At 52.2% G+C, this 20,901-nt stretch overlaps 2 long non-coding RNA genes across 4 annotated transcripts; one reads left to right on the forward strand and one right to left on the reverse strand.

The window, feature by feature from the left end:
* Positions 1-3,427: 3,427 nt before the first annotated feature.
* On the reverse strand, positions 3,428-14,197 carry LOC144319454 (uncharacterized). The gene is made up of 3 exons (XR_013385265.1): positions 14,061-14,197; positions 5,862-5,937; positions 3,428-3,633 (listed from the first exon to the last, which is right to left on the reverse strand). It is a non-coding gene; the product is annotated as an uncharacterized LOC144319454 (long non-coding RNA).
* Positions 14,198-14,263: 66 nt separating this feature from the next.
* On the forward strand, positions 14,264-20,424 carry LOC144319455 (uncharacterized). 3 transcript variants are annotated; one of them, XR_013385268.1, is made up of 5 exons: positions 14,264-14,416; positions 15,209-15,337; positions 17,106-17,184; positions 17,469-17,585; positions 18,928-20,424. It is a non-coding gene; the product is annotated as an uncharacterized LOC144319455 (long non-coding RNA). The 3 variants fall into 3 exon arrangements; XR_013385267.1 differs by having other exon boundaries at positions 17,525-17,585; XR_013385266.1 differs by lacking the exon at positions 17,469-17,585.
* The last annotated feature ends 477 nt before the right edge of the window (positions 20,425-20,901 follow it).

Genomic DNA, 20,901 nt, shown 5'->3' on the forward strand with positions numbered 1-20,901 from the left:
TGGGGTGGAGTGATGCGGGTGACCCAGAGTGTTGGCAGAGAGGCCCAGAACAGAGAGGAGGAGAGAGGAAAAATCCAGCAGTTAGGAAAAACATCGCCAGCCGAGGGAGTGGCTGGGACACCAGCACCGTCACACCCAGGGAATGGCCCCACCCTGGGCGCAGCGCCCGTCCAGGGAGCCAAGAAGGTCTTGCCTCAAATGTGCCAATTAATTTGGGGGCCACATCCTGTCCAGTGGAGCTCACACCACTTGGGCGGCAGCCAAGGAGAGCTGGGCACGCCTGTTTTCAGGCTGTTGGGTCCTTATCTGCCAAGGATGTCTGAGGCCTCCTGCTCTAACTGTGGCCATGAACTCCTTCGCCGGTTCTGATGCCCCTCATGGAACAGACCTCACAGGCATAATCCAGAGGAATCCGTCCTGGTACAAAGATAGCTGTGAGCATCAGCCCAGTGGGGGGTGAATGCCCACTGCGATCCCCCACATCCTGACATCTTCCTGGGAAGCGGGAGCCCCATGCCCACGGCCCAGGAGAAACCAGACAGCCCTGGCTCTCCGTCCCTGCCCTCCCCTCTCCTCCCAGAGCTGGAACTGCTTGCTGCCTGGCTGCTGACTCACACGCGGGGTCGTTACCTGGCCTGGCCTGGCCTGGAGACGGGCCCCTGTGCTGGACGGAGCTAAGACAGAAGCTTTGAGCGAGTCAGCTAAGAGGGCCCAGAATGGTGGACTTACGGCTCCTCCAGGCTTTTAGCCATAGGTTCTAGGCTGAGCCCCATCAAGATGGTGCCCATGGAGCCTCCTGGCCCTGACCTGACACTCTGAGGGCTTGGGGCCCTGAACTGGGGCCTGCCTCCCCGGGACCAGCAGGCTCCTAGGGCCCAGTTGGGAGCCTCTCTACCTTTGCTGTCTGCCAGCCTCCTGGCATGCTGTCCAGATGAGCTGGAAGGGCCGGAACAGCATCTGGGGTAACAGCTGGGCAGTAGGGAGGTTGGTGGGTATGGAGGTTGGTGCCACGTCCTTCATGGAACTGGATGTGGGCTCCTGTGGGCAGGGCTGAGCTCTGTGGGTCATTTCCTTTGGCCTCACCTGCCAGCTCCCCTCTTCTCTGAGAGGTTGCTTTTCTGGGATACCCACTGTGCCCCTCTCAACAGTCGTCAAGAGAATGAACACATTTAACATCCATACAGGTGAAGGAAATATTTGGGTGGGGGGAGCTCTTGGTGTCACCACGGAGTCCACGGCAGCCCCACCTTGCACACTTGCCATGGCAGGGGGCTCACTACTTTACTGCCCCTCCCTGGTGGGATAATCGGCTGTTTACAATCTTGGATTAATGCTGAGCCAGATCTGCCTCCGCTGAAGTTGGCATCTGCGCAGAACAAAACAGTGGCCGCAACCACATTAGATGTGTTTGGATCTTGAAGACTGTGGCTGTGTCTTGTCTCCCTCAATTTCCCCAAGAAAAACTTGCACGAAGCTGGCAAGAGTGGAAATCACGGCCTGGCCACCAATGCATCACTGCTGTAGGGGGATCGACAGCCCCACACCTCAGCCTCGGCCCCCACTTCCTGAAGAACTTTCCAGATGGGCAAACAAGGGGTAGCCTTTCTGCGGGGGGCCTGAGCCCATCGGAGTCCCTCAGCCACTGAAGGCGCTGAAGTCTGCTCTGCTCAGCAGACGGGTCATGTTTTGAATGAAAATGTGTTCTGTCTTGACGAGACACTTTGTGTATTATATAAGAATTGGCCACTGGAAGCAGTTTTCCTAGCCTTTCCTGAGCCCTGTGTTCTAGCAGGGTGTGAAGTCAGCCCCTGGGCATGCAGCCTGGCCACAAAACTCAGGAGTATGTATGTGTGTGCGCATGAGTGTGTGTGTGTGGTGTGCATCTGTGCATGCATGTGTGTGCATGCATATGCATGGGTGTACCTGTGTGTGCAAGTGTGTGCATGCATGTGCACGCATGCACGTGTGCATATGTGTGCATGCGTGTCTGCATGAATGTGCACATGAGTGTTGCATGGTGTGCATCTGTGCGTGTGTCCCTGCATACACATGGGTACCCCTGTGTGTCTGCATGTGTGCACGTGTGTTGGTGCATGCATGGATGTGCACATGTGAACATGTGTGTGCATGCAGGTACATGCATGATGCATGTGTGCGTGCATGCCTGTGTGCATGTGTGTGTGTGCTCCAGCTAGACAGAGGGGGCTAGTTGGCGGACTCCTGGAAGTGCAAGAAAACACAACCCCAGGTGGCAGCTGGTGCCTTATGCAGCTTGTGGTCAGGGAAACAGAGAGAGAGCAAGCAGATCCTTTCCTCAGGCACATGAATGAAGGCTTGGAGTGGACCGTGTGCCAAGGGGGGAGGTGCAGTGTCGAACACACTGTCAGAGTGAAAAGGCAGCTAGAGAACAGGAGAAAATATTTGTAGGTCGTAGATCTGATAAGGGAGGCGTATACAGAACAGAGACCTGAGGTTCAAGAGAAAAACAAACAACCCCATTCAAAAATGGGCACAGGACTTGAATGGACATTTCTCCAAAGACAGGAGTGTCCACAAACACAAGAAAAGCTGCTCGGCATCACCGACTCGTCAGGGACCAGCAAACCGAGACCCCAGTGAGCCATCCCCTCACCCAGCAGGATGGCTGTCATCGGACCGGCAGGTGTGGGCGAGGGTGTGTTGTGGGGGCCAGGACCATTGTGCGCTGTGGGTGGGAGTGTCTGAGGGTGCTGAGCTCAGCGGCCTGGCGTCCAGGGCTGGGACAGTTGGGTGTCCTCTGCGGCTCAGCCCCTTGGTTGGGGAGGGTGCTCATCTCCGGCTTCCCTGGTGCCCGGCCTCCTCTGAAGTGTCTGGGGGGCTCAGCCAGTGGGAACAGGCAGGGTGCCCGGGGAGGAGGGCCTTAACCATGCAGGCCTGTCTGTGGAAGCTTGGAGCGTGTGGGGGAGCGGGGGCCCAGGGCAAGTCACCTTCTCCGGGATGGAGATATTGTCACCAGGCTGGCTGAGCTCACATTTGGCAGGGATGTTCCTGTGTGTGATGAAGGCTGGGGCTTGGGCAGGGCCCACCGGTTTGAGACCTCGCACTCACAGAGGCCATGTGGCCTTGAGGTGTGCCCGACCCTCCCCACTGCCCCCGGCCACTAGCCCTGTCACTGACCCACAGATTCAAAGCAGGCACATCTTTCTCAGCTGGTGACTTTGATCCAAGTTTTGTTAAAAAAACATTTTGTTGGGACGCCTGGATGGCTCAGCGGTTGGGCGTCTGCCTTTGGCTCAGAGCGTGATCCCGCCGTCCCGGATGGAGTCCCACGTCGGGCTCCCCGCATGGAGCCTGATTCTGCCTCTGCCTACGTCTCCGCCTCTCTCTCTCTCTGTCTCTCATGAATAGATAAATAAAATCTTAAAGCACACACACACACACACAAACATTTTGTTTTTCGTGAAAAGGAACACAGATAGATTATAGAGGAGAATGCAAAATTACTATGAGTTTTTCAGATAAAATTCCTCCTTTTAGCAATGACTCTGTGCTGCTAACAGCAGGATTGGCCGCCCTTTGTCACGCTTTACGGATCAAATCCTCCACAACGCTTTGAGCTACATGGTGATTTCATATTTGGGCGGGGGGTGCTGCCTTCAAAAGCAAAAAGCAAGAGGGGAAATTAATTTTGATTATGTACTTGACCCAGTATATCCAAAATATTGTCATTTCAACTTGTGAATCATATCAAAACTATCTGTGAGATATTTTATATTCTGGGTGGTTGGGGGTTTGGGTGCCCCGGGTGCATTTTACACTTGTAGCCCGTGCTGGGTGGGACCAGCACACCGCGAGGGCTCAGCGGCTGCGTGCCTCTGAGTTCTGTATGTGGAGACTGAGGCTCGGGTCACACAGTGAGGCCACTGTCCAGCACCTGCTCCAGGGGCTTGTCCTTTGCTGGGCCGCCCTTCCTGGGGACATAGTCCTGGTCCCTTTGGTTTCCCTGGGAATGACCCCCAGCGCTTCCACAGAGCCGATGCCCCCCTCCTGCTGGCCACTGGGGACCCTGCGGCCTTGTGCACGAGGGAACATGACGAGGTGGGGCCCTCTGAATGGGGGGTCAGCAGACCGGTGGCCTCGGTCCTGGGAGGGGCCTCGCGGAGCTGGGCTGGCCGGTGGCGGCGCTCCCACCAGGGGGCAGCCTCGGGTCAGAAATGCGGCCGGTCAGCGGCTCTGCTGGGGCGCCCAGGGGCGCTTCCGCAAGCACAGCTGTGTGGGCTCGCTGGTCAAGGGCTGGGCAGTCACACCTCCTGGTGAGTCTTTCTGGAATGATGGGCTCAGGGCCTAGAGGCTCCCCTGGAGGAGCAGACCGCAGCCTTCTGGGCGGAGAGCCTGTCGGGGGCCAGTGAGAGGTGCCCAGCCCGGCCCCGGAGCCCTGGGTGGCTGGGCTGGGCGAGGACGGCCCGCACGGAGGGCAAGGCGTCGGTCACCCCGGGCCCGGAACACCCCCCTGGCCGCCATCTTCACAGTGGGCGCCCCAGGCCCCTTACCTACAGTGTGAACAAGCGGGGGGAGCCTCCCCCCAGGCCAGCCCCACAGTGAAGGGCAGTGCGGGGCTCACACCCCAGGTTCAGCTCACTTGTCATCACTGAGGAAGGGCACTCTCTGCCCTGGGCTCCTCATGCGGGGGTGTCCAGGAGATGTGGGGCTCAGCCTCCACCAGGCTCTGAAGCCCTGCAGACGTGCCCCCTAGACCACCACCCCGAGTCTGTCTTTGGGCCTTCTATATCCTGGAGGTGGCCCTGGGTCATCCTGGACACGTGTGGATCCAGACATGTGCTGTGTCCGCGACGCCGCCCAAGTGTGGCAGGACCCAGCCCCTGCCCAGCCTGGCTGGGGGGTTCGTGTCCACCCTCCAGCACACCCTTGTCCACCTAAGGGACCCCCAGGGGCAGATGCTATTGTACCTTCCCACGAGTTGCTGCCTCTGCCTGGCCTCTGACCCTCAAGTCCCATTTTCACACCCCAAGGAGCTGCTGCTAGAAGCCCCCTTTGGGGGATCCCTTTGATAAAGCAGAGGGTCCTTTTGTTGGGGGAACAAAGGCCTGTCCCAGCTTTCTGGGGCAAGGTCCTGCTGCACTTCAGAGCTATGGTCTTGGTGTGGACCTATCAGTTCTGTGTAAGCAGTGTCTTGTTTCTAGAATGTTCTGTCCTTCTTCCCTGGGGCTTCAGCCCACTGGCTCCCAACCTGTTTTGCTCTCTCGCAGCCACGGGTCCTCTCCAGGCCCCCTCTTCCAGGCAGCCTTCCCTAAGCACCTCTAAACTCCTGCTACACTTGAACCTGGCCCAGTGGCTCTCCCACCCTGCATGAATTCACCTCTCGCCCGGGGCTATTTGCAGTATTGTCATTACTTTCCAATTGAAGGATCATGTCCATACAGTTCAGTGCAGAAATCCCAAATGCTCAGCCCAATAAGTTTTCACACACGTGTCTACTGTGTAACCGCCACCCAGACCAGGATATAGAACGTCCACAGCTCCTGGGTGGGGGTGTCTCCCCTGGGGTCTCCTGCCTCCTTTCTCTCCCCTCTGCACAGATCTTTTCACTTGCCTCTCCTATAGCTGGGTTCCGAGCACATGTTCTTTAGATGTGCAGAGACTCTTGGGTGCCTGCGGAGCCCCTGACATCCTCAGCCCGACTGCCAAGGCCTGGCCAGATTATGCCCACACCAGCTATCCCTTGCATACGCTGACCGCGCCAGGCACCACACCGCCGTCTGTGGGGTCTGCCCACCCCCTTACATCCAGTTCAGCTCATCATTCAGGAGCAGCTCCCAGAACCAGGGACCAGCCCTTTCCTCGTGTGACCCACCCCAGCTCACCATCTGGACCTCCCCCTCCTGTGACATCTCTGCTTGTGTCCTTGGGCCTGGCGTGGAGTAAGTGCTCTCCGAGCTCCTGTTGGAAGAGCAGATGTGGGAATTTTGCCTGGATCAATCAAGGTTACAAACAACCCAAACTGACTGTAGCAAAATTTAATTAAAAAAAAATTTTTTTTGATGTCTGGGGTACAGATGGTGATTGAACACGTGCACCTGTTCTCACTCCCTTTGCAGCTTCCCATGAATGACAGTAATAAGATATTTTTACAGGCATAAATCCACGGGTATCAGGGGGACAGGAGAGGATGTGACAGCAAGCAAATGTTAGAAACCAGAGCAGAGGCGACAAATGGTAATGACACGCCCCCTCGACAGAAGCAAACCCTCAACAGCCGTGGGAACGTCGAGACCAGCCTGACTTGTCCCCCAAATCCTCAGAGGGGCCGACAGGAGGTGTTGCCAGGGCATGCAGGGGGCGAGATTGTCCCCAGACGCCCCTCCCCAACCCCATGCAACCTCTTCCCCAGCCCAGCCCTGAGAGGGAAGGAACAGTGCTGTGTGCTCCTGAGGACCCCATGCCCCAGTGATGACAGACAGGAACAGGCTTCCTCCACACCACCCAGCATCATCTCTGGGAACAGAGTAGCCCCAGAGGAGAGACCCAGCAAAAAGCCCGACAACAGAGCTCCCCAGTCAGCTGGTCCCTCCAGCCCCTCCCAGGGTTCAGAGCACCCCGCAGCCTGCTAGCCCCCCAGACAGTGGCTTCGTCCTTGCTCTCTCCCAGTCACTGACTCTAGGGGAAGCCAGCATATGTCAGGACACTCAAGTGGCCCTAAGGAGGGTCACCGGTCGAGGACCAGAGACCTTCACTAATAGCCAGCGGGAATCAGGGCCTCCTACCCCAGTTGGACCTTCAGATGACAGCAGCCCCAACCAACATTCACACCCTTGTAAGGGCAGCCTCATGAGAAACCCCAAGCCAGAACCACCACGTGATATCACTAGAATTCCCGGCCCACAGAAATTGGGATAATCAGGGATTGCTTTGTCACTGTTGTTCTGATCTCTTATTTTGAAATAATTACAGATTCTCGGGAAGCTCCAAACACAGCACAGAGAGGTCCTGTGTTTTCCCCCAATGGCTATCTCTCATGTGATCATAGTATCAGATCTAAACCAGCAGGTTGATGTTAGTACAATGGGTGAGTCTCCTTCCATGTCCTGTGATCACACGTGTAAATCTGTGGAGACACCACCACAACCAAGACCCAGGACACTCCATCCCCATGCGGGCCTCTTTCGTGTTGCCACTCTGTTGTACAGCCAACCCTTCACCCTGGTGACCACAAGTCTGGCTTCCATTTCTGTGGCTTTGTCATTTCAAGAATGTTACCTAACTGGGATCATACAGTATGTCGCCTTTTGAGGTTAGTGTTTCTCACTCCACATAGTGCCATATTGCCAGGAAAAGATTCATCCTTTCTATCCCCAGGCTCTATTCCATGGGATGCCCCACAGCGGATGTGCTGCTTGTGGTCACACGCTGCATTTCAGCTCTTGTAGTGGGTGCAGAAGCATGCTCTGGTGCTCTCCATCTGCGTTTGCCCAGTGGCTGGTGCTGTTTGCTTGCCATCCTGGCACCGTTTGCCACATCCTCTTCAGTGACACATCTCTACATGTTTTTTTTTTTTGCCCATTTTGTAATTGGATTTTTTTCATTTGGGGTTTTGTGAGTTCTTATATACTCTAGATATGAGTCATTTGTCAGATATGTGGTTTGCAAATGTTTGCTTCCAGCCTGTAACTTCAGGCGGGTCCTCTGCAGGGCAGCATGAAAGACAGAGAGAGAGAGAGGCAGAGACACAGGCAGAGGGAGAGGCAGGCTCCACTCAAGGAGCCTGTCACAGGACTCGATCCCGGGGCTCCAGGATAACACCCTGGGCCGAAGGCAGGCACTAAACTGCTGAGCCACCTAGGGATCCCCTTGAGTTGGTTTTCTAATCAAGTTTGATGTGTGGATTGAAGTTTGCTTTTTGCCTGTGGGTATTCAATTGCTCCAGCACTGTTTATTAAAAAGACAATGTTCCCTCCACTGAATTGCTCTTGCACTTTTGTCAAGTCAGCTGGCCATACTTACACAAGGCTTTTTGTGAGTTCTCTATCCTCTCCCATCGGTCACTGTGTCTGCCCTCTGCCAATCCCACACAGTGTTGGTCATTGCCACTCTCTAGTAAGGATTAAAATCAGGTAAAGGGGCTCGTCTCACTTTTTTTGTTGACATTTGTGTTACCTCTTCAAGTCCTTTACCTCTCTCTGTCAATTTTAGCATAATTGTGTCTGTATTTACAAAAAAAATAGTATTTCCAGAATTTTTTATAGGAATTGCATTAAATCAGTTTTGGGAGAAGTGACATCTTCCCTACATTGAGCCTTCTAATCCATGAACATTGTATGTCTTTCCATTTATTTTATTTATTTCTTCACAGTTTGCAGTTTTTAGCATAGAAATCTGTACATGTTTTGTTAGATTCACATCTATGCATTTTGAGGGGGTTTTTTTTTTTGAGTGATTGTAAATGGTATTTATATATATTTTTAGAGAAAGAGAGAGAGAGCACATGTGTGAGCAGGAGTGGGAGGGAGGGGCAGAGAGAGAGAGAATCTTAAGCAGATTCCATGCTCAGGGTGCAGCCTGACGCAGGGCTCAATCTCATGACCCTGAGATCATGACCTGAGCCTAAGTCGAGCACTTAACTGACTGAACCACCCAGGTTCCCCTGGTATTGTATTTTTAACACAACAAAATGACACAACAAACAGATACAATAATACTACAAAAATAATCAATGTTTACTTCTTTAAAAACAGTTTTGTTGAAATGCAATTAACACAACATAAAATGTACCTGTTGTACATGACTTATACAAAATTTACAGGATTGTGCAACCACCACCATAATCCAGTTTCAGAACATTTCCATCACACCAAAAGCTTACCCCACCCCATCTACAGCCAGCCTCTGCTTCCACTTGAGCCCCTGGCATTTGTGTCCATAAATCTGCCTTTTCTAAACATTTTTATATATGGAATCCTACAATAAGAAGTCCTCCATGTCCAGCTGCACTCAGCATCACGTTCTTGAGCCTCATCCATGTCACAAGGATCCATACTTCATTCTTTTCTTGTTGAATAGCATTCCATTGTGTGGATGGGCTGCATTTGGTGCATCCTTTCCCCAGTGATGGATATTTAGACGGTTTCCAGCTTGGAGCTGTTATATAGATACTGCTGTGAACATTCATATACTCGGTGTGTGGACATATGTTTTCATTTCTCTTGGGTAGATTCTTGAGGGTAGAATTGCTGGGTCATATGATTAGTTCATGTTTAACTTTTTAAAGAAGCTGCCAGGCTTCACAAAGTGACTGACTGTCTATGTTATGCTGGCAATGCATGAGGGTTCCAACTGCTCCCCATCCTGCACTGAATTATTGTCTTTCTTGACTATAGCCCTTCCAGTTGGTGTGTCCTGGGATCTCATCATGGTTTTAATTTGCTTTTCTTTAATAACTGATTATTCTGAACATCTTGCTTTTATGCTTGTCAATTCATATATCTTCTCTTATGAACTATTTAGGTCTTCTGCCCATTTTTACATTAGGTTATTTTCTTACTGACTTGTGTTTGTTTTCTATTTATAAATGTGTATGTGGACACGAGTCTTTTATCAGATGTACACTTTATACATATTTCCCCATTTATAGCTCATCTGTTCTTTTTAGTAATGGTGTCATTTGAGGTGATTTTTTAAACTTATGATGAAGTACAGCTTATCAATTTTTCTTTTATGGACTGTGCTTTTTTTGGTGGCATGTCTGACCCAAGATAATAGAGATTTCCTCTGTTTTCTTACAGAAGTTTTATAGTTTTCACTGTTACATGGAGCATTTTGAGTGATTTCTTGTGCTTGGTGTAAGGTTTATCCTCTCTTTTTGCAATACCCAATTGTTCTAGCTCCATTTGTTGAAAAGACTATCCTTTCTCCATTGAATTCTCTTGGTACTTTTGTTGAAAATCAACTAACCAGGGCCACCTGCGTAGCTCACTTGGTTAACCGTCTGACTTCGGCTCAGGTTATGAACTCAGGGTCTTGGGATCAAGTCCCGCATCAAGCTCTCTGTTCAGTGGGGAGTCTGCTTCTCCCTCTGCCCCATCACCTTGCTCATGCTCTCTCTCTCTCTCTCTCTCTCTCTCTCAAATAAATAAATAAAATCTTTAGAAAAAAAAGAAAATCAACTGACCATAAATACAACGGCTAATTTCTGGATTCTCAGTTCTGTTTCACCTATATACCTGTCTTTGTGCCGGTGTAACACTGTCTTGATTCCTGTGGTTTTATCACAAGTTTGAAAGTTATGTAGTGCCAGTTCTCCAGCTTTGCTCTTCTCTTTCAAAATTGTTTTGGCAATTATTCTAGGTCCTATAAATTCCCATATAAACTTTGGGATCAGCTTCTCAATTCCTACCCCAAAAAGCCTCCTAGGATTTCTATAAAGATTGTGTTGAATCTATAGGTTGCTCCACAGAGAACTGAGTATAGAATGTCTTTCTGTTTACCTAAATACTATTTAATTTGTGTCAGTGATGTTTTGTTCTTTTCAGTATGGGAGCCTTACTCTTCTTTTGTAACATTTATTCTTAAGCATTGTGTTATTCTTGTGCTATTGTGAATGGAACAATTACTTTCATTTTCAGAATGTTCACTGCTTGTGTATAGAACTATAATTGATTTTTGTATATTAATCTTATATCCTGCTACCTTGCTAACCTGGTTTATTAGTTCTGGTAGCTCTTGGGGAGGGGGGATTCCTTAGGATTTTCTACATTAAGGATTATCCCATCCATGAATAAAGATAGTTTTACTTCTTCCTTTGAAATCTAGATTTATTTATTTTCTTTTGTTTTAGTTCATTTTATTTGTTCCTTGTTCCACTGGCTAGCGTCTTCAGCAAAATGTTGAACAACAAGGATGATGGATATCCTTGGTTTGTCCTTAGTGTTAGAGGGGGAAAATTTCAGTCTTTCATCATTACAATTACTAGCTATAGCTTCTCATAGATGCCTATATCCATTTGAGGAAATCCCCTTCTATTTCTAGTATGTCGTGAGTTTTTATTATCAATGATGTTAATCTTGGTCAGATGCTTTTCCTACATCTAGGAATGTAGATGACATGATCATCTGGGGTTTTGTCTGTTATTCAATTAATGCAGTGATCACATTAATTGATTTTTAAATTGTTATTTATTTATTCATGAGAGACACACACACAGAGAGAGGCAGAGACACAGGCTCCATGCAGGGAGCCTGATGTGGGATTTGACCCTGGGACTTCAGGATCACACCCCAAGCCGGAAGGCAGACACTCAACCGCTGAGCCACCCAGGCGTCCCACATTAATTGGCTTTTGAACACTAAGCCAACTTCACATTCCTGGAACAATTTCCATCAGGTCATGGTATAGGATCTTTTTTACATGTTGCTGGATTCAGTTTGTAATATTTTGTTAAGGATTCTTATACCTGTGTTACTAAGGACATAGATCTGCAGTTTTCTTGTGATGTCATTGTCTGACTTGAGAATCAGGGTAATGTTGCCCTCATTCTTTATCTTGTGATGGATTTTATATTATTTCTTCTTTAAGTATTTGGTAGAATTTACCTGTAAAGCCATCTGGGCTGGACTTGCATTTCAGGGACAATGTTAATGTAGTCATCCCAGCTGTTATCACAAGTTTGTGGCTGTTGTTTACATATCCATTTACCTTCATCTGTTTGTGTCTTTAGACAGCATAGAACTGGATCTTAATTTTTTTAAGTATTAAGAAAATATAGCCTGAAGACGTCTCCTTTTGATTGGGGTGGGTAAGCCCCAATTTACATTTAACGTAATTATTGACATAGTATCTATCAACCTAATTCTGTGATCCTCCAACACCAACTGAGTGTACTACAATTCAGTTCAGTTCTGACAGTAACTACCTGGAGTCAGTGCAGGCTCCATGGGTGAGGGGCTCATTCCCATAAGCTGCCCCCACTTCAGACATTAGCTTCAAATCCAGGGTCCCCAGGCTTCCTGCATACCCATCTAAGTTGGCTGCACATTCACTGGCTCCCATGATCTCCCTCCAGGTCAATAATTCACTAGAATTACTCACAGAACTCAAGAAAGCACCATACTTAGGATTATAGTCATATTATAAAGAATACAACTTGGGAACAGCCAAATGGAGGTGATGCATGGGGCAAGATGTGTGAGTGGGCGGAGGGTAGCCCAAGGTTCCATGCCCCCTCTAGATGCACCACCCTCCCAGCACATCTATGTCACCACCTAGAAGCACCAGACCCCCTTGTTTAGGGGGTTTAGATGGGGTTTCACTAATTAGGCATGACCAATCAAATCATTGGCCAGTAATGATTAAACTCAGTAAAACAAAAAACAAAAACAACAACAACAAAAAAACAACCAAACAAACTCAGTCTTGAGCCCTCTGTCTTCCATGAAGGCTGAAATCTCCAGCCCTCTAATCTGGGTTGGTTCCTCTGGGGACCACCCCTCTTGAGGTGTCCGGGGCACTCCCCCATCTGGAGTCCCCTCATTAGCATAGACCCAGGTGTGGGCCATAGGGGCTTATTATGAATTACAGAAGACATCAATCAGGAAATTCCAAAGGTTTTAGGAGCTCTATGCCAGCGACAAAGACCAAATATATACACTCAATTATTCCAGGTAGGTTTACATCTTTAATTTTGCTATTTGCTTTCTGTATGTCTCCCATCTATTTTCTTCCTCTGTTCCTCCTTCACTACCTTCTTTCATGTTATATAAATATTTTTTTAGTGTGCCACTTAAATTTCTCTGTTGATTTTTTAAAAACTGTTTTTGTTAGTTTTTTCTTGTAGTAATGGCTCTGGGGATTGCACATGCCTCTTATCACAATCTCCTGATTAATACTGACTTAATTCCAGGAAAACATAGAAACTTTGCTGCTTCTATGTAACTCTGTCTCTCCCCACTGCCCTGTGCTGTTATTGTCAATATACAGCATCAGCAAGATGTGTGTGTGTGGTCTGGTACATTAACATATGCAGTCAACATCCCCAGAGCTTTCCATTTCTCTCCATGGACTCAATTTATCACTTTGTATCAGTTCTTCACAGCTTGAAGGAATTCTTTTAGTATTTATTGTGAGACAGGTCTGCTAGCAACACATTCCCTTAGACTTTTTGCACCTGGAAATGGTTTTACTTTATCTTCACTTTTTGATGGATAGTTTTGCTGGATATAGGATTCTGAGAGTTGGCTTTTTTTCTCTTTAGCACTTTGACCATTTCATTCCACTCTTTATACCAGCTTCTCTTGTTTCTGATAAGAAGTGAGCTGCTGATCCCGTTGTTCTTGAATATGTGAGGGTTGTTTGCTGTCGCATGCTTTTCTCCTTGGTTTGATTATGACCTTGTGGTACCCTCAAGCCAGCAGGTTTAAGCAATAGCCTCAACCTTGCAAATTCTGTTCAAGACCCAAGTCTGGGAAGCAAATGCGTCAAGCAGCCTGTCCTTGATGATCTTGATCAGTGAGAAGAAGGGTCCAGCCAGAAGACCCTCCAGGTACCTCCAGGGTACCTCCCAGAGATGGGAGGGCATATTCCAGGATCATCCACACCCCAGAAACACACTGCGCAAGAGGGCATGACAGGGTTCAAAGGGAAGTTGACATGTGCTTGGAAAGGGACTAATAAAACAACGTCCCCTCCCACTAAATGGAAAGGAATTAAGGAAGGTGATGGTTTATAGGGAGAGAATCAAGAAAAGAGCATTTGGGCGGAGTGGTCAGTGGGGGAAAAGGTTTGGAGACTACAAAGTGCACAAGCAGCATGTGCTCTTGTCTCCCTGGGGACAGGAGCGTGGAGGGCGGGAGGACTGGTGAAGCCACCAGTATTGGCTCACATGTGTTCGTGATCCATGTCATAGTAATGCTGTCATCTCACTGGTGCTGCCCAGCAAAGGTTGGGCATCCCACCCATTACCTGGTTGTGGCAAGCCCTGACTCACAGACTTATCCAAGGCTGGCCCTGACTCCCTAACACACTTCTTCTGCAGGCCTCAGTTTCTCCATCTACCAAAGCCAGGGTGCACTCACCTTCCCAGGACTGCTGAGAGGCCAGAGCGTGGGAAAGCACTCAGCGACACGTCCATGGCCAAAGACACTCCAAGGCCATTGTGCCAGCCCGGTCTCCTGGGTGCTTGCCACACTCTGGCGCCCAAACAATGCCTGCCTCTGAGTGGAACTGCGGGTGGGCTGTAACCATGGCGAGGGGCCCTGCAAGGCAGCAGTGCCAACTGCCTGTCCAGGGTCAGCCCGGCCTGCGGCCCTGGTTACGGCTTTGTCCCTCGGGCTGGAACTGGTCCCATGCTAGCAGGCTTAGAATGGCTGGCTGTCAGGGAGGGCAATGCTTACCGAAAAGGAATGGAGCTCTTGGCTGGAGAGGGGTTGAGGTTTGAAATGAGGATGGGGGGCTGTTTCCAAGGTCCTGAAAGCACAGTCAGGTTTGGGTCAGAGTGCGGCCTGGGTCTCTGTACTGCTGGTGGTGCCTTCCCCATAGGGCATTAAGGAGCCTCTCCACCCCCGCCACACCCCCACCCTCAGTGCAAGGCCCCACAAGGTGCAGGGCCTCAGTGCTCCCGGAAAGAGGCTGCCTCTCCAAGTTCCGGGCTGTTCCAGGCAGCTGGCCAGAGTACATGGGGTCCCCTCCGGGCTTCCCCAGGCTCTCTCACAGCCTGGATGCCGCTCGGCCACTGGCTTTGCCCACTTCCCATGAAGCATTGGGCATGAGTGTGGGACCTCTGCCACGTTCAGAGTGACCAACACCTCTCCAGGGATGGGGGGCAGAGTCTCCCCAAAATTTTTGTTTGCAAATCCATGTTTGCAAACCTAAGACCTCATTTTTTTAAATAAGGAGAAAAACAATAAAAATGGGACTGAATATATGTATTTTTCCAACAGCAGCCACCCAGATATCTAAAAGATTCTGGAATCAGAGGGCCTGGGTTCCAATCCCAGCTCTGCCACAGTTATGCTGTGTGACCTCAGGCAGATGCCTCCCCTCTCTGTGTCTGAGTCCCCTCATCTATGAAGACATCCCCATAGGGCTCTTGTGAGGATAAGTGAGGTCATCACTGAGTGTCTAGAAAGGACACCTGCTCTCCTGAGCCTTCAAGGACCAGGCCCCATTCCCCACTCCACTGTTCTAGCTCTCAGAGTTCCCTGACTGCCCTCCTCTCTGCCAGGTCTGCCTTTAGCCTCTGAAATCCTCATGAAGACTTCAACCAAGGAGGGGGAGAGAGCAGAGAGGGAAGTGGGTGTAGGAGTGGCCCAGACTCTGGAGGACATAACTTCCAGAAGTGCCTCCGGAGGAGGTAGGAAGGCACGGAGAGCTGGAGGGGGAGGAGGAGGGGCAGGGAGGTGTTCTTCTCCACCCAGACATCCTCACCCCTACTTGAAGCCCCCCGCCCCCTCTTCCACCATTCCTGACAGTCGGGCTCAGTCCTCTTTTTTTTTTAAGGTTTTATTTATTCATGAGAGACATACAGAGAGAGGCAGAGACATAAGCAGAGGGAGAAGCAGGCTTCCTATGAGGACCCCAATGAAGGACTCGATCCCAGGACCCCAGAATCACAAACTGAGCCAAAGGCAGACACTCAACCACTGAGCCACTCAGGAATCCCCAGGCTCAGTCCTCTATGGAGCCCACCCTACATGGACCTCCCTAGCCTGACAAACCTCGTCCCCGTGACCCACCAGGCCACTGGGGGACAGAGGGAACAGCTCCAGGGTCAGGCACCCACACCAGTGCCACCTCAACCTCCTGAAGGAAGACCCAGGGCTGGGGGATCCATGCCAACTTGAGGACTGTGCCCTCCCCCCAGTCAGCTGGGGATCAGGGTGCTTGGTTCCTCTGGTGACATATGTAGTGCACCAAAGCTGGACCTGAGTTGCCCTACAGAGAAAGGGTGCAAACAGGGGGTTCCATGCTTCCCTTTGTGCCCCCACTCCCACCCCCTAGCTTTGCTGGGGCCATGGAGACGGCAGAGAGGGAAAGCCTTTTGGTCTCATCAAGAGGAGTGCCCTCAAGGGGAAAAGACCCCACTGCCCAGGTGCAGAGAGAACATGATCCTCTGGCAGGTACTCCTATGTTGAGAACCTCCACGCCCACCTTACTTGTCCCACTTTGTTTTTGTTTTTAAGATTTTATTTATTTATTCATGATAGACAGACAGAGAGAGAGAGAGGCAGAGACACAGGCAGAGGGAGAAGCAGGCTTCATGCCGGAAGCCTGACGTGGGACTCGATCCTGGGACTCCAGGATCACGCCCTGGGCCAAAGGCAGGCGCCAAACCGCTGAGCCACCCAGGGGTCCCCACTTGTCCCACTTTGATCTCTCTTAGGCACTAGGTATAAGCCACAACCCCTGCCCAAACCCCTCATTCCAGGGGGTGCCCCTCCTGCCCAGGGTTCCTTCTCCATCCAGCCCCACCCCACAGGTGCCCAAGGCCCCCCAGCTCCCCAGGCACTAGCTGCTCCTGCCCAGGTCAGGGATGGGGGTGGCCCTCAGGGTCATGCTGGCCCGCCCTCTGGACTGGAGGGCTGCTCTGCGTGGTGCTGAAAAGACAGCTCCAGCCAGCAGCCTGCGGAGTCTGGAGGGAGCTCGGGAGGACCGCCCTGTGCTCCAGGCTCTGGATGCAGGGTGACCAGTGACTGGGGCCAGGGTGGGAGTGGGAAGGGGGAGCTGAGGCCAAAATCCAGGTCCCACCACTGCCCTGCTGGGCCTTCTCTGTGCCTGGCAGCACCAGGGCCCCACAGCCCTCAGGCTCATGGAGAAAACTATGACCCCATTTTATAGAAGAGGAAAATAGGCTTCTGAGAAGAGCCATGAGAGGACAGTGAATGCTAGTTAAGGACATGTCTGCTGGAGTATCCAGGTGCAGTTCTGATGTCGGCCACTTAGGTTGGAGGGAGGAAACCATGGAGTGAAGTGTTACCCCCTGAATCTGGGGAGCCGGCTTAATAGGTGTTCCCTAAAAGGCATTTCCACTTTCTGCATGTCTGAAGTTTTTCATGAGAAAATATCCGGGGAGAAATACACACTTACTGAGAAGGGCGCTTCGCCTGCCGCCCCCTCCCCAGGTCCCAGTTGCTGCTCCAAGTCGCCCCTGCAGCCAGGTTCCCTGAGCCCTTCCAGAGATGGTCAGCAGTGGAGAGTCAGGTGTGTATGCATCTCTTCTTTATGTTCCACCTTGGGGCAGGCCTTGCTGCCTGTGGGCTGCCATCCCCACCACCGCAGCAACATCCCAGCTGGTGTGAGACCTCCGGCGTAGACACCTGCGGTAGCCCCCATGACAGGCAGACCCACACCCTGTCACAAAAACTGCCCTGGGGGCCTGAGATGGTGATAAGTTTTGCCACTCAAGGCCACCTGTGCCCTGAACAGAGAGGAAGCACACTGAGGCATCACTGTAGCCCTACACACATTGCCTTGGTGGCCCCAAGCCCTCCAGGGTCATGCTGAGATGGAGTCAGAGCTTGGCATCAGCCTCCCTCCGCAGCCCCTGCACACACGGCAACCTGCAGGAAGAGATGAATGAGCCGAGGCCCAGGACACTGGAGGTGGGTGGGTGTGGAGACATCCTGGCAGGGAGCAGCTCTGGCCTGGCAGGGAGGGAGCAGGGGGGCTCATGTGGGCACCATTCTCCTGCACTGAGCAGGTGCTATACGCTCCTCACAGCTGCCCCATCTACAGAGTTGGAAACTGAGGCTCAGAGAGGTGGTGAATTGTTCAGGCCCATGCAGCGTTGGTGCATCCCATCCTTCAGCCCAGCGCCAGGCCCTGGGTTCTGCAGTCAATTAGGTGGGGGGCCTGGCCATTCCTGATGCTCCTCGTCTCCACCTCGGGCCCAGGCTCTCATTCCCGGAAACGAAGAGTGGGTGTCTTTGCCACCTGGATTTGGGGTGAGGGGAAACCCGGAGCGCCCTCTGGAGCACTCTGGTCTGGAGCGCCCTCTGCTGGGTGGTCTGTTTCTCATGGGGCCCCAGAGGCTTTAGAAAGGAGCTGGAATGGGGGGGGGCAGGAAGGCACTCCCCACCCTGGGGTGTCCAAGTGAGACAAAGCAGGGTGAAAGTTGGCTTTAGACCAGAGGTCTTGAACTGACTGCCCCTGAGGCAGTTTGCTTAGAGATTGATATTGTGATATTGGGTTCAGGTCTCACCATGGAGGCCAGTATTTAAAAAGAGATATCAGATGCATTAACTTCAGATCTCTTAAAATCAGAAGATCTGCACACTTCCCTGTGATAGGAGGAAGGAGCTGAGCATGGTAGGCTAGGTACCTTCCTGTTAGCCACAGACTGCACCAGTCCCTATCGCCCTGGCTCATTTAGTCGTGTGGCCCCGTGGGCATTTGCTCTCCCTCCTCGGCTGTCCAGAGGGCCTGGTACCTTCGGCTGCCCGGTGGCATCATAAGCCTACAGACCTAACCGTGCAAGGGCTACTGCTTCCTGGCCGAGGCAGCTATGCTTCCCCAGATAGGCCCAGCCCAGTGGATCCTCTAGCATGCCCAGGTGCACGTGTGCACACACACATACACACGCACACGTGCACACACACACACACACACACACATAACTGAGTGGGGAATCCAGCCTCTGATGGACTGACTCAACTTGCCCGGAGCAGGGGGCTGTCCTGGTGGACCTCATTGGACTTCTCTGGCTAGAGCACCCCATCCTGCTGATTGATGTCTCAGGGTCTCTGAAGGGTATCGAGGAACGTGTGGCCTCCTTCCAAGGAGCTGCCGCTATGGCACAGAGAGAGAGAGATGGGAAGAGCAGATTTAAGCCGCCCTAGAATTTGCTTCCAATCACCAGGGAAATGGGTTACTATGGTAGGTAGTGAACTGTTTGTCCCTAGAAGGGTATAAGCGGGGTCTGATGCCATTTATTCATTTATTTAGCAGATATTTATTGGTGGTAGGATGTGCCAGGCCCTGTCCCAGGTGTGAGGAATCCCGCGGTGAACGCCCTGGTCAGCCAGCGATGTCCTGGAGTGGACCGCCGGTGGGGACAGATGTCTGGCACACCTGTGACCTGGTAAATCCACAAACCACAACTGGCTCCTTGGGATGCGTAGTGGGAAGGTGCATGCCAGGCTGAGTGCTGGGGAAGAGCATCAGGGAGGTCCCGGTGCCAAGGCCCTGAGGCAGAGATGGCTCCATGAGATCCAGGGTTGGGAAGGAGGTGGACAAGCAATGGGACAGATGAAGCCAAAGGTGCAGGGCCTTTGGGCTGAGGCGGGGAGGAGGTTGGGCTCATTCCCATCTCTCAATTTCAGGGATCAGCTTATTAGAGTTGGAGCCCTTATGATTCTGTGGCCCCTGTTGGGGGGTGATGTCTCTAGCTTGTTAAAAGCTCTGGGTGATTCTCTTCAAGGCAGCCATTCGTTAGTTCACTTATTCATCAGCAAACATCTCCAGAGCCAGCTGTGCTGGGGGCTGGGTGAGGAAAGACCTGGTCCCCGACCTCCAGGAGGGGCAGTGTGATAGGGTTGGGGAATAGAGACAAGCAGAGGGTGCAAAGCCCCACTGGAGGTCAGGGAGGGCTTCCTGGAGGAGGTATCATCTGAACAGAGCTGCACTGGGACACAGTTCCAGACAGGCCAGACAAGCAGCCACACGGTGTGCTGAGGGCAGGGGGAGTAAGGGAAGGGGTCCTAACAAGGCCTGCAGCCCCTACAGCAGGAGCCCCTGAGCTCAAAGCTTCCTGCGCCCCCTTTCACAGAAGGGGAGACAGAGGCCCAGGAATGCAGTGGGTCTGGCGCCCCTGTGGTCTGAATTGCCCCTGGCAGCTTGTAACCGGAGCAGAGCAGACCGAGGGCTGATTCGAAGCTGACTCAGCTTCGTGCGTGGGTGCGTGCTTGTGCGTGGGATCTGTCAGCCCTGGGATTTTGGGCTCCCTCCCTCATTTGCTGAACAAGCCTCCTCAAGTTACTTAATCTCCCTGAGCCCCTTCACATCTGTAGGATGCGTGCTGCTCTCCATACCTGGCTGAGTTCTTGGAGGTGGTACAGGCCTGGCCCTTGCGTAGAGCGCAGGAGACTCAGAAGAAGTGTGTGACCCTGGGCCTCAGGCCGTCCCTGCGCTCCGTTCCGTGCAGCCCACTCCCCACCCCAGGGGAAAGAACGCCTAGCATCTTCTCTTTTTTGCCCTCCCACCTTGCATGGCTATGGGGCAGACAGCACTTCACCATGAGGGAGCCTGAGGGACACTGAGGCCCAGAGATCGTGAGCTGCCAGCTTAGGTCACAGAGCAGGGGCCTGGCACCTTGAGCAGAGATGCCCCCATCACCGGGCTCAGAGTCCCTGGGAGCAGAGGCAGCCTGGCCGGATCGCAGACGCAGGCCAGGGTGTGGAAGGAAACTGCCCCACCCCCGCCGTCCCCTGCTACATAGGCGACCCCCCTCCCGCCACCCCAGGCCTTCCCAGGGTCCAGGTCGGCTTGTCAGCCCCCAGCCTCCCAGTGGACACAAAAGGCCAGGCTTCCCACAGGCGGGGGCGGGGGGGCAGGGGCTCCTGGGCCAGCTGGGCTGTGGACACAGGCAGGGAAATACAAGGAGACAGGAAGGAAGCCGCACTGCTGGAGTCTGGGGCCACCATTGTCTCACCTGGGGGGGTGGGGGTGCTGCGATGTCCCCTCAGCTCAGGAGGGCCGCGGGCCCCACCCTGCTATTGACTTTTCCACCCTGGCCTCTGTCCTGTCTGTACAGGGATGAGATCCCTCTCTGGAATTCTACAGCAGGTGACAAGTGCCTGAACCCACTCATCTGAGCCTCACGGTCCCCTAGGAGCTGAGGGCTGCAGGTGTCCCCAGAAGCTCAGGAACCAGCCCAAGGTCACACATCAGGGCAGCAGGGCTGGGACCCAGGCCCTCCAA

This window comes from Canis aureus, chromosome 8, assembly GCF_053574225.1.
Source record: "Canis aureus isolate CA01 chromosome 8, VMU_Caureus_v.1.0, whole genome shotgun sequence".
NCBI classification, from domain to species: Eukaryota; Metazoa; Chordata; class Mammalia; order Carnivora; family Canidae; genus Canis; species Canis aureus.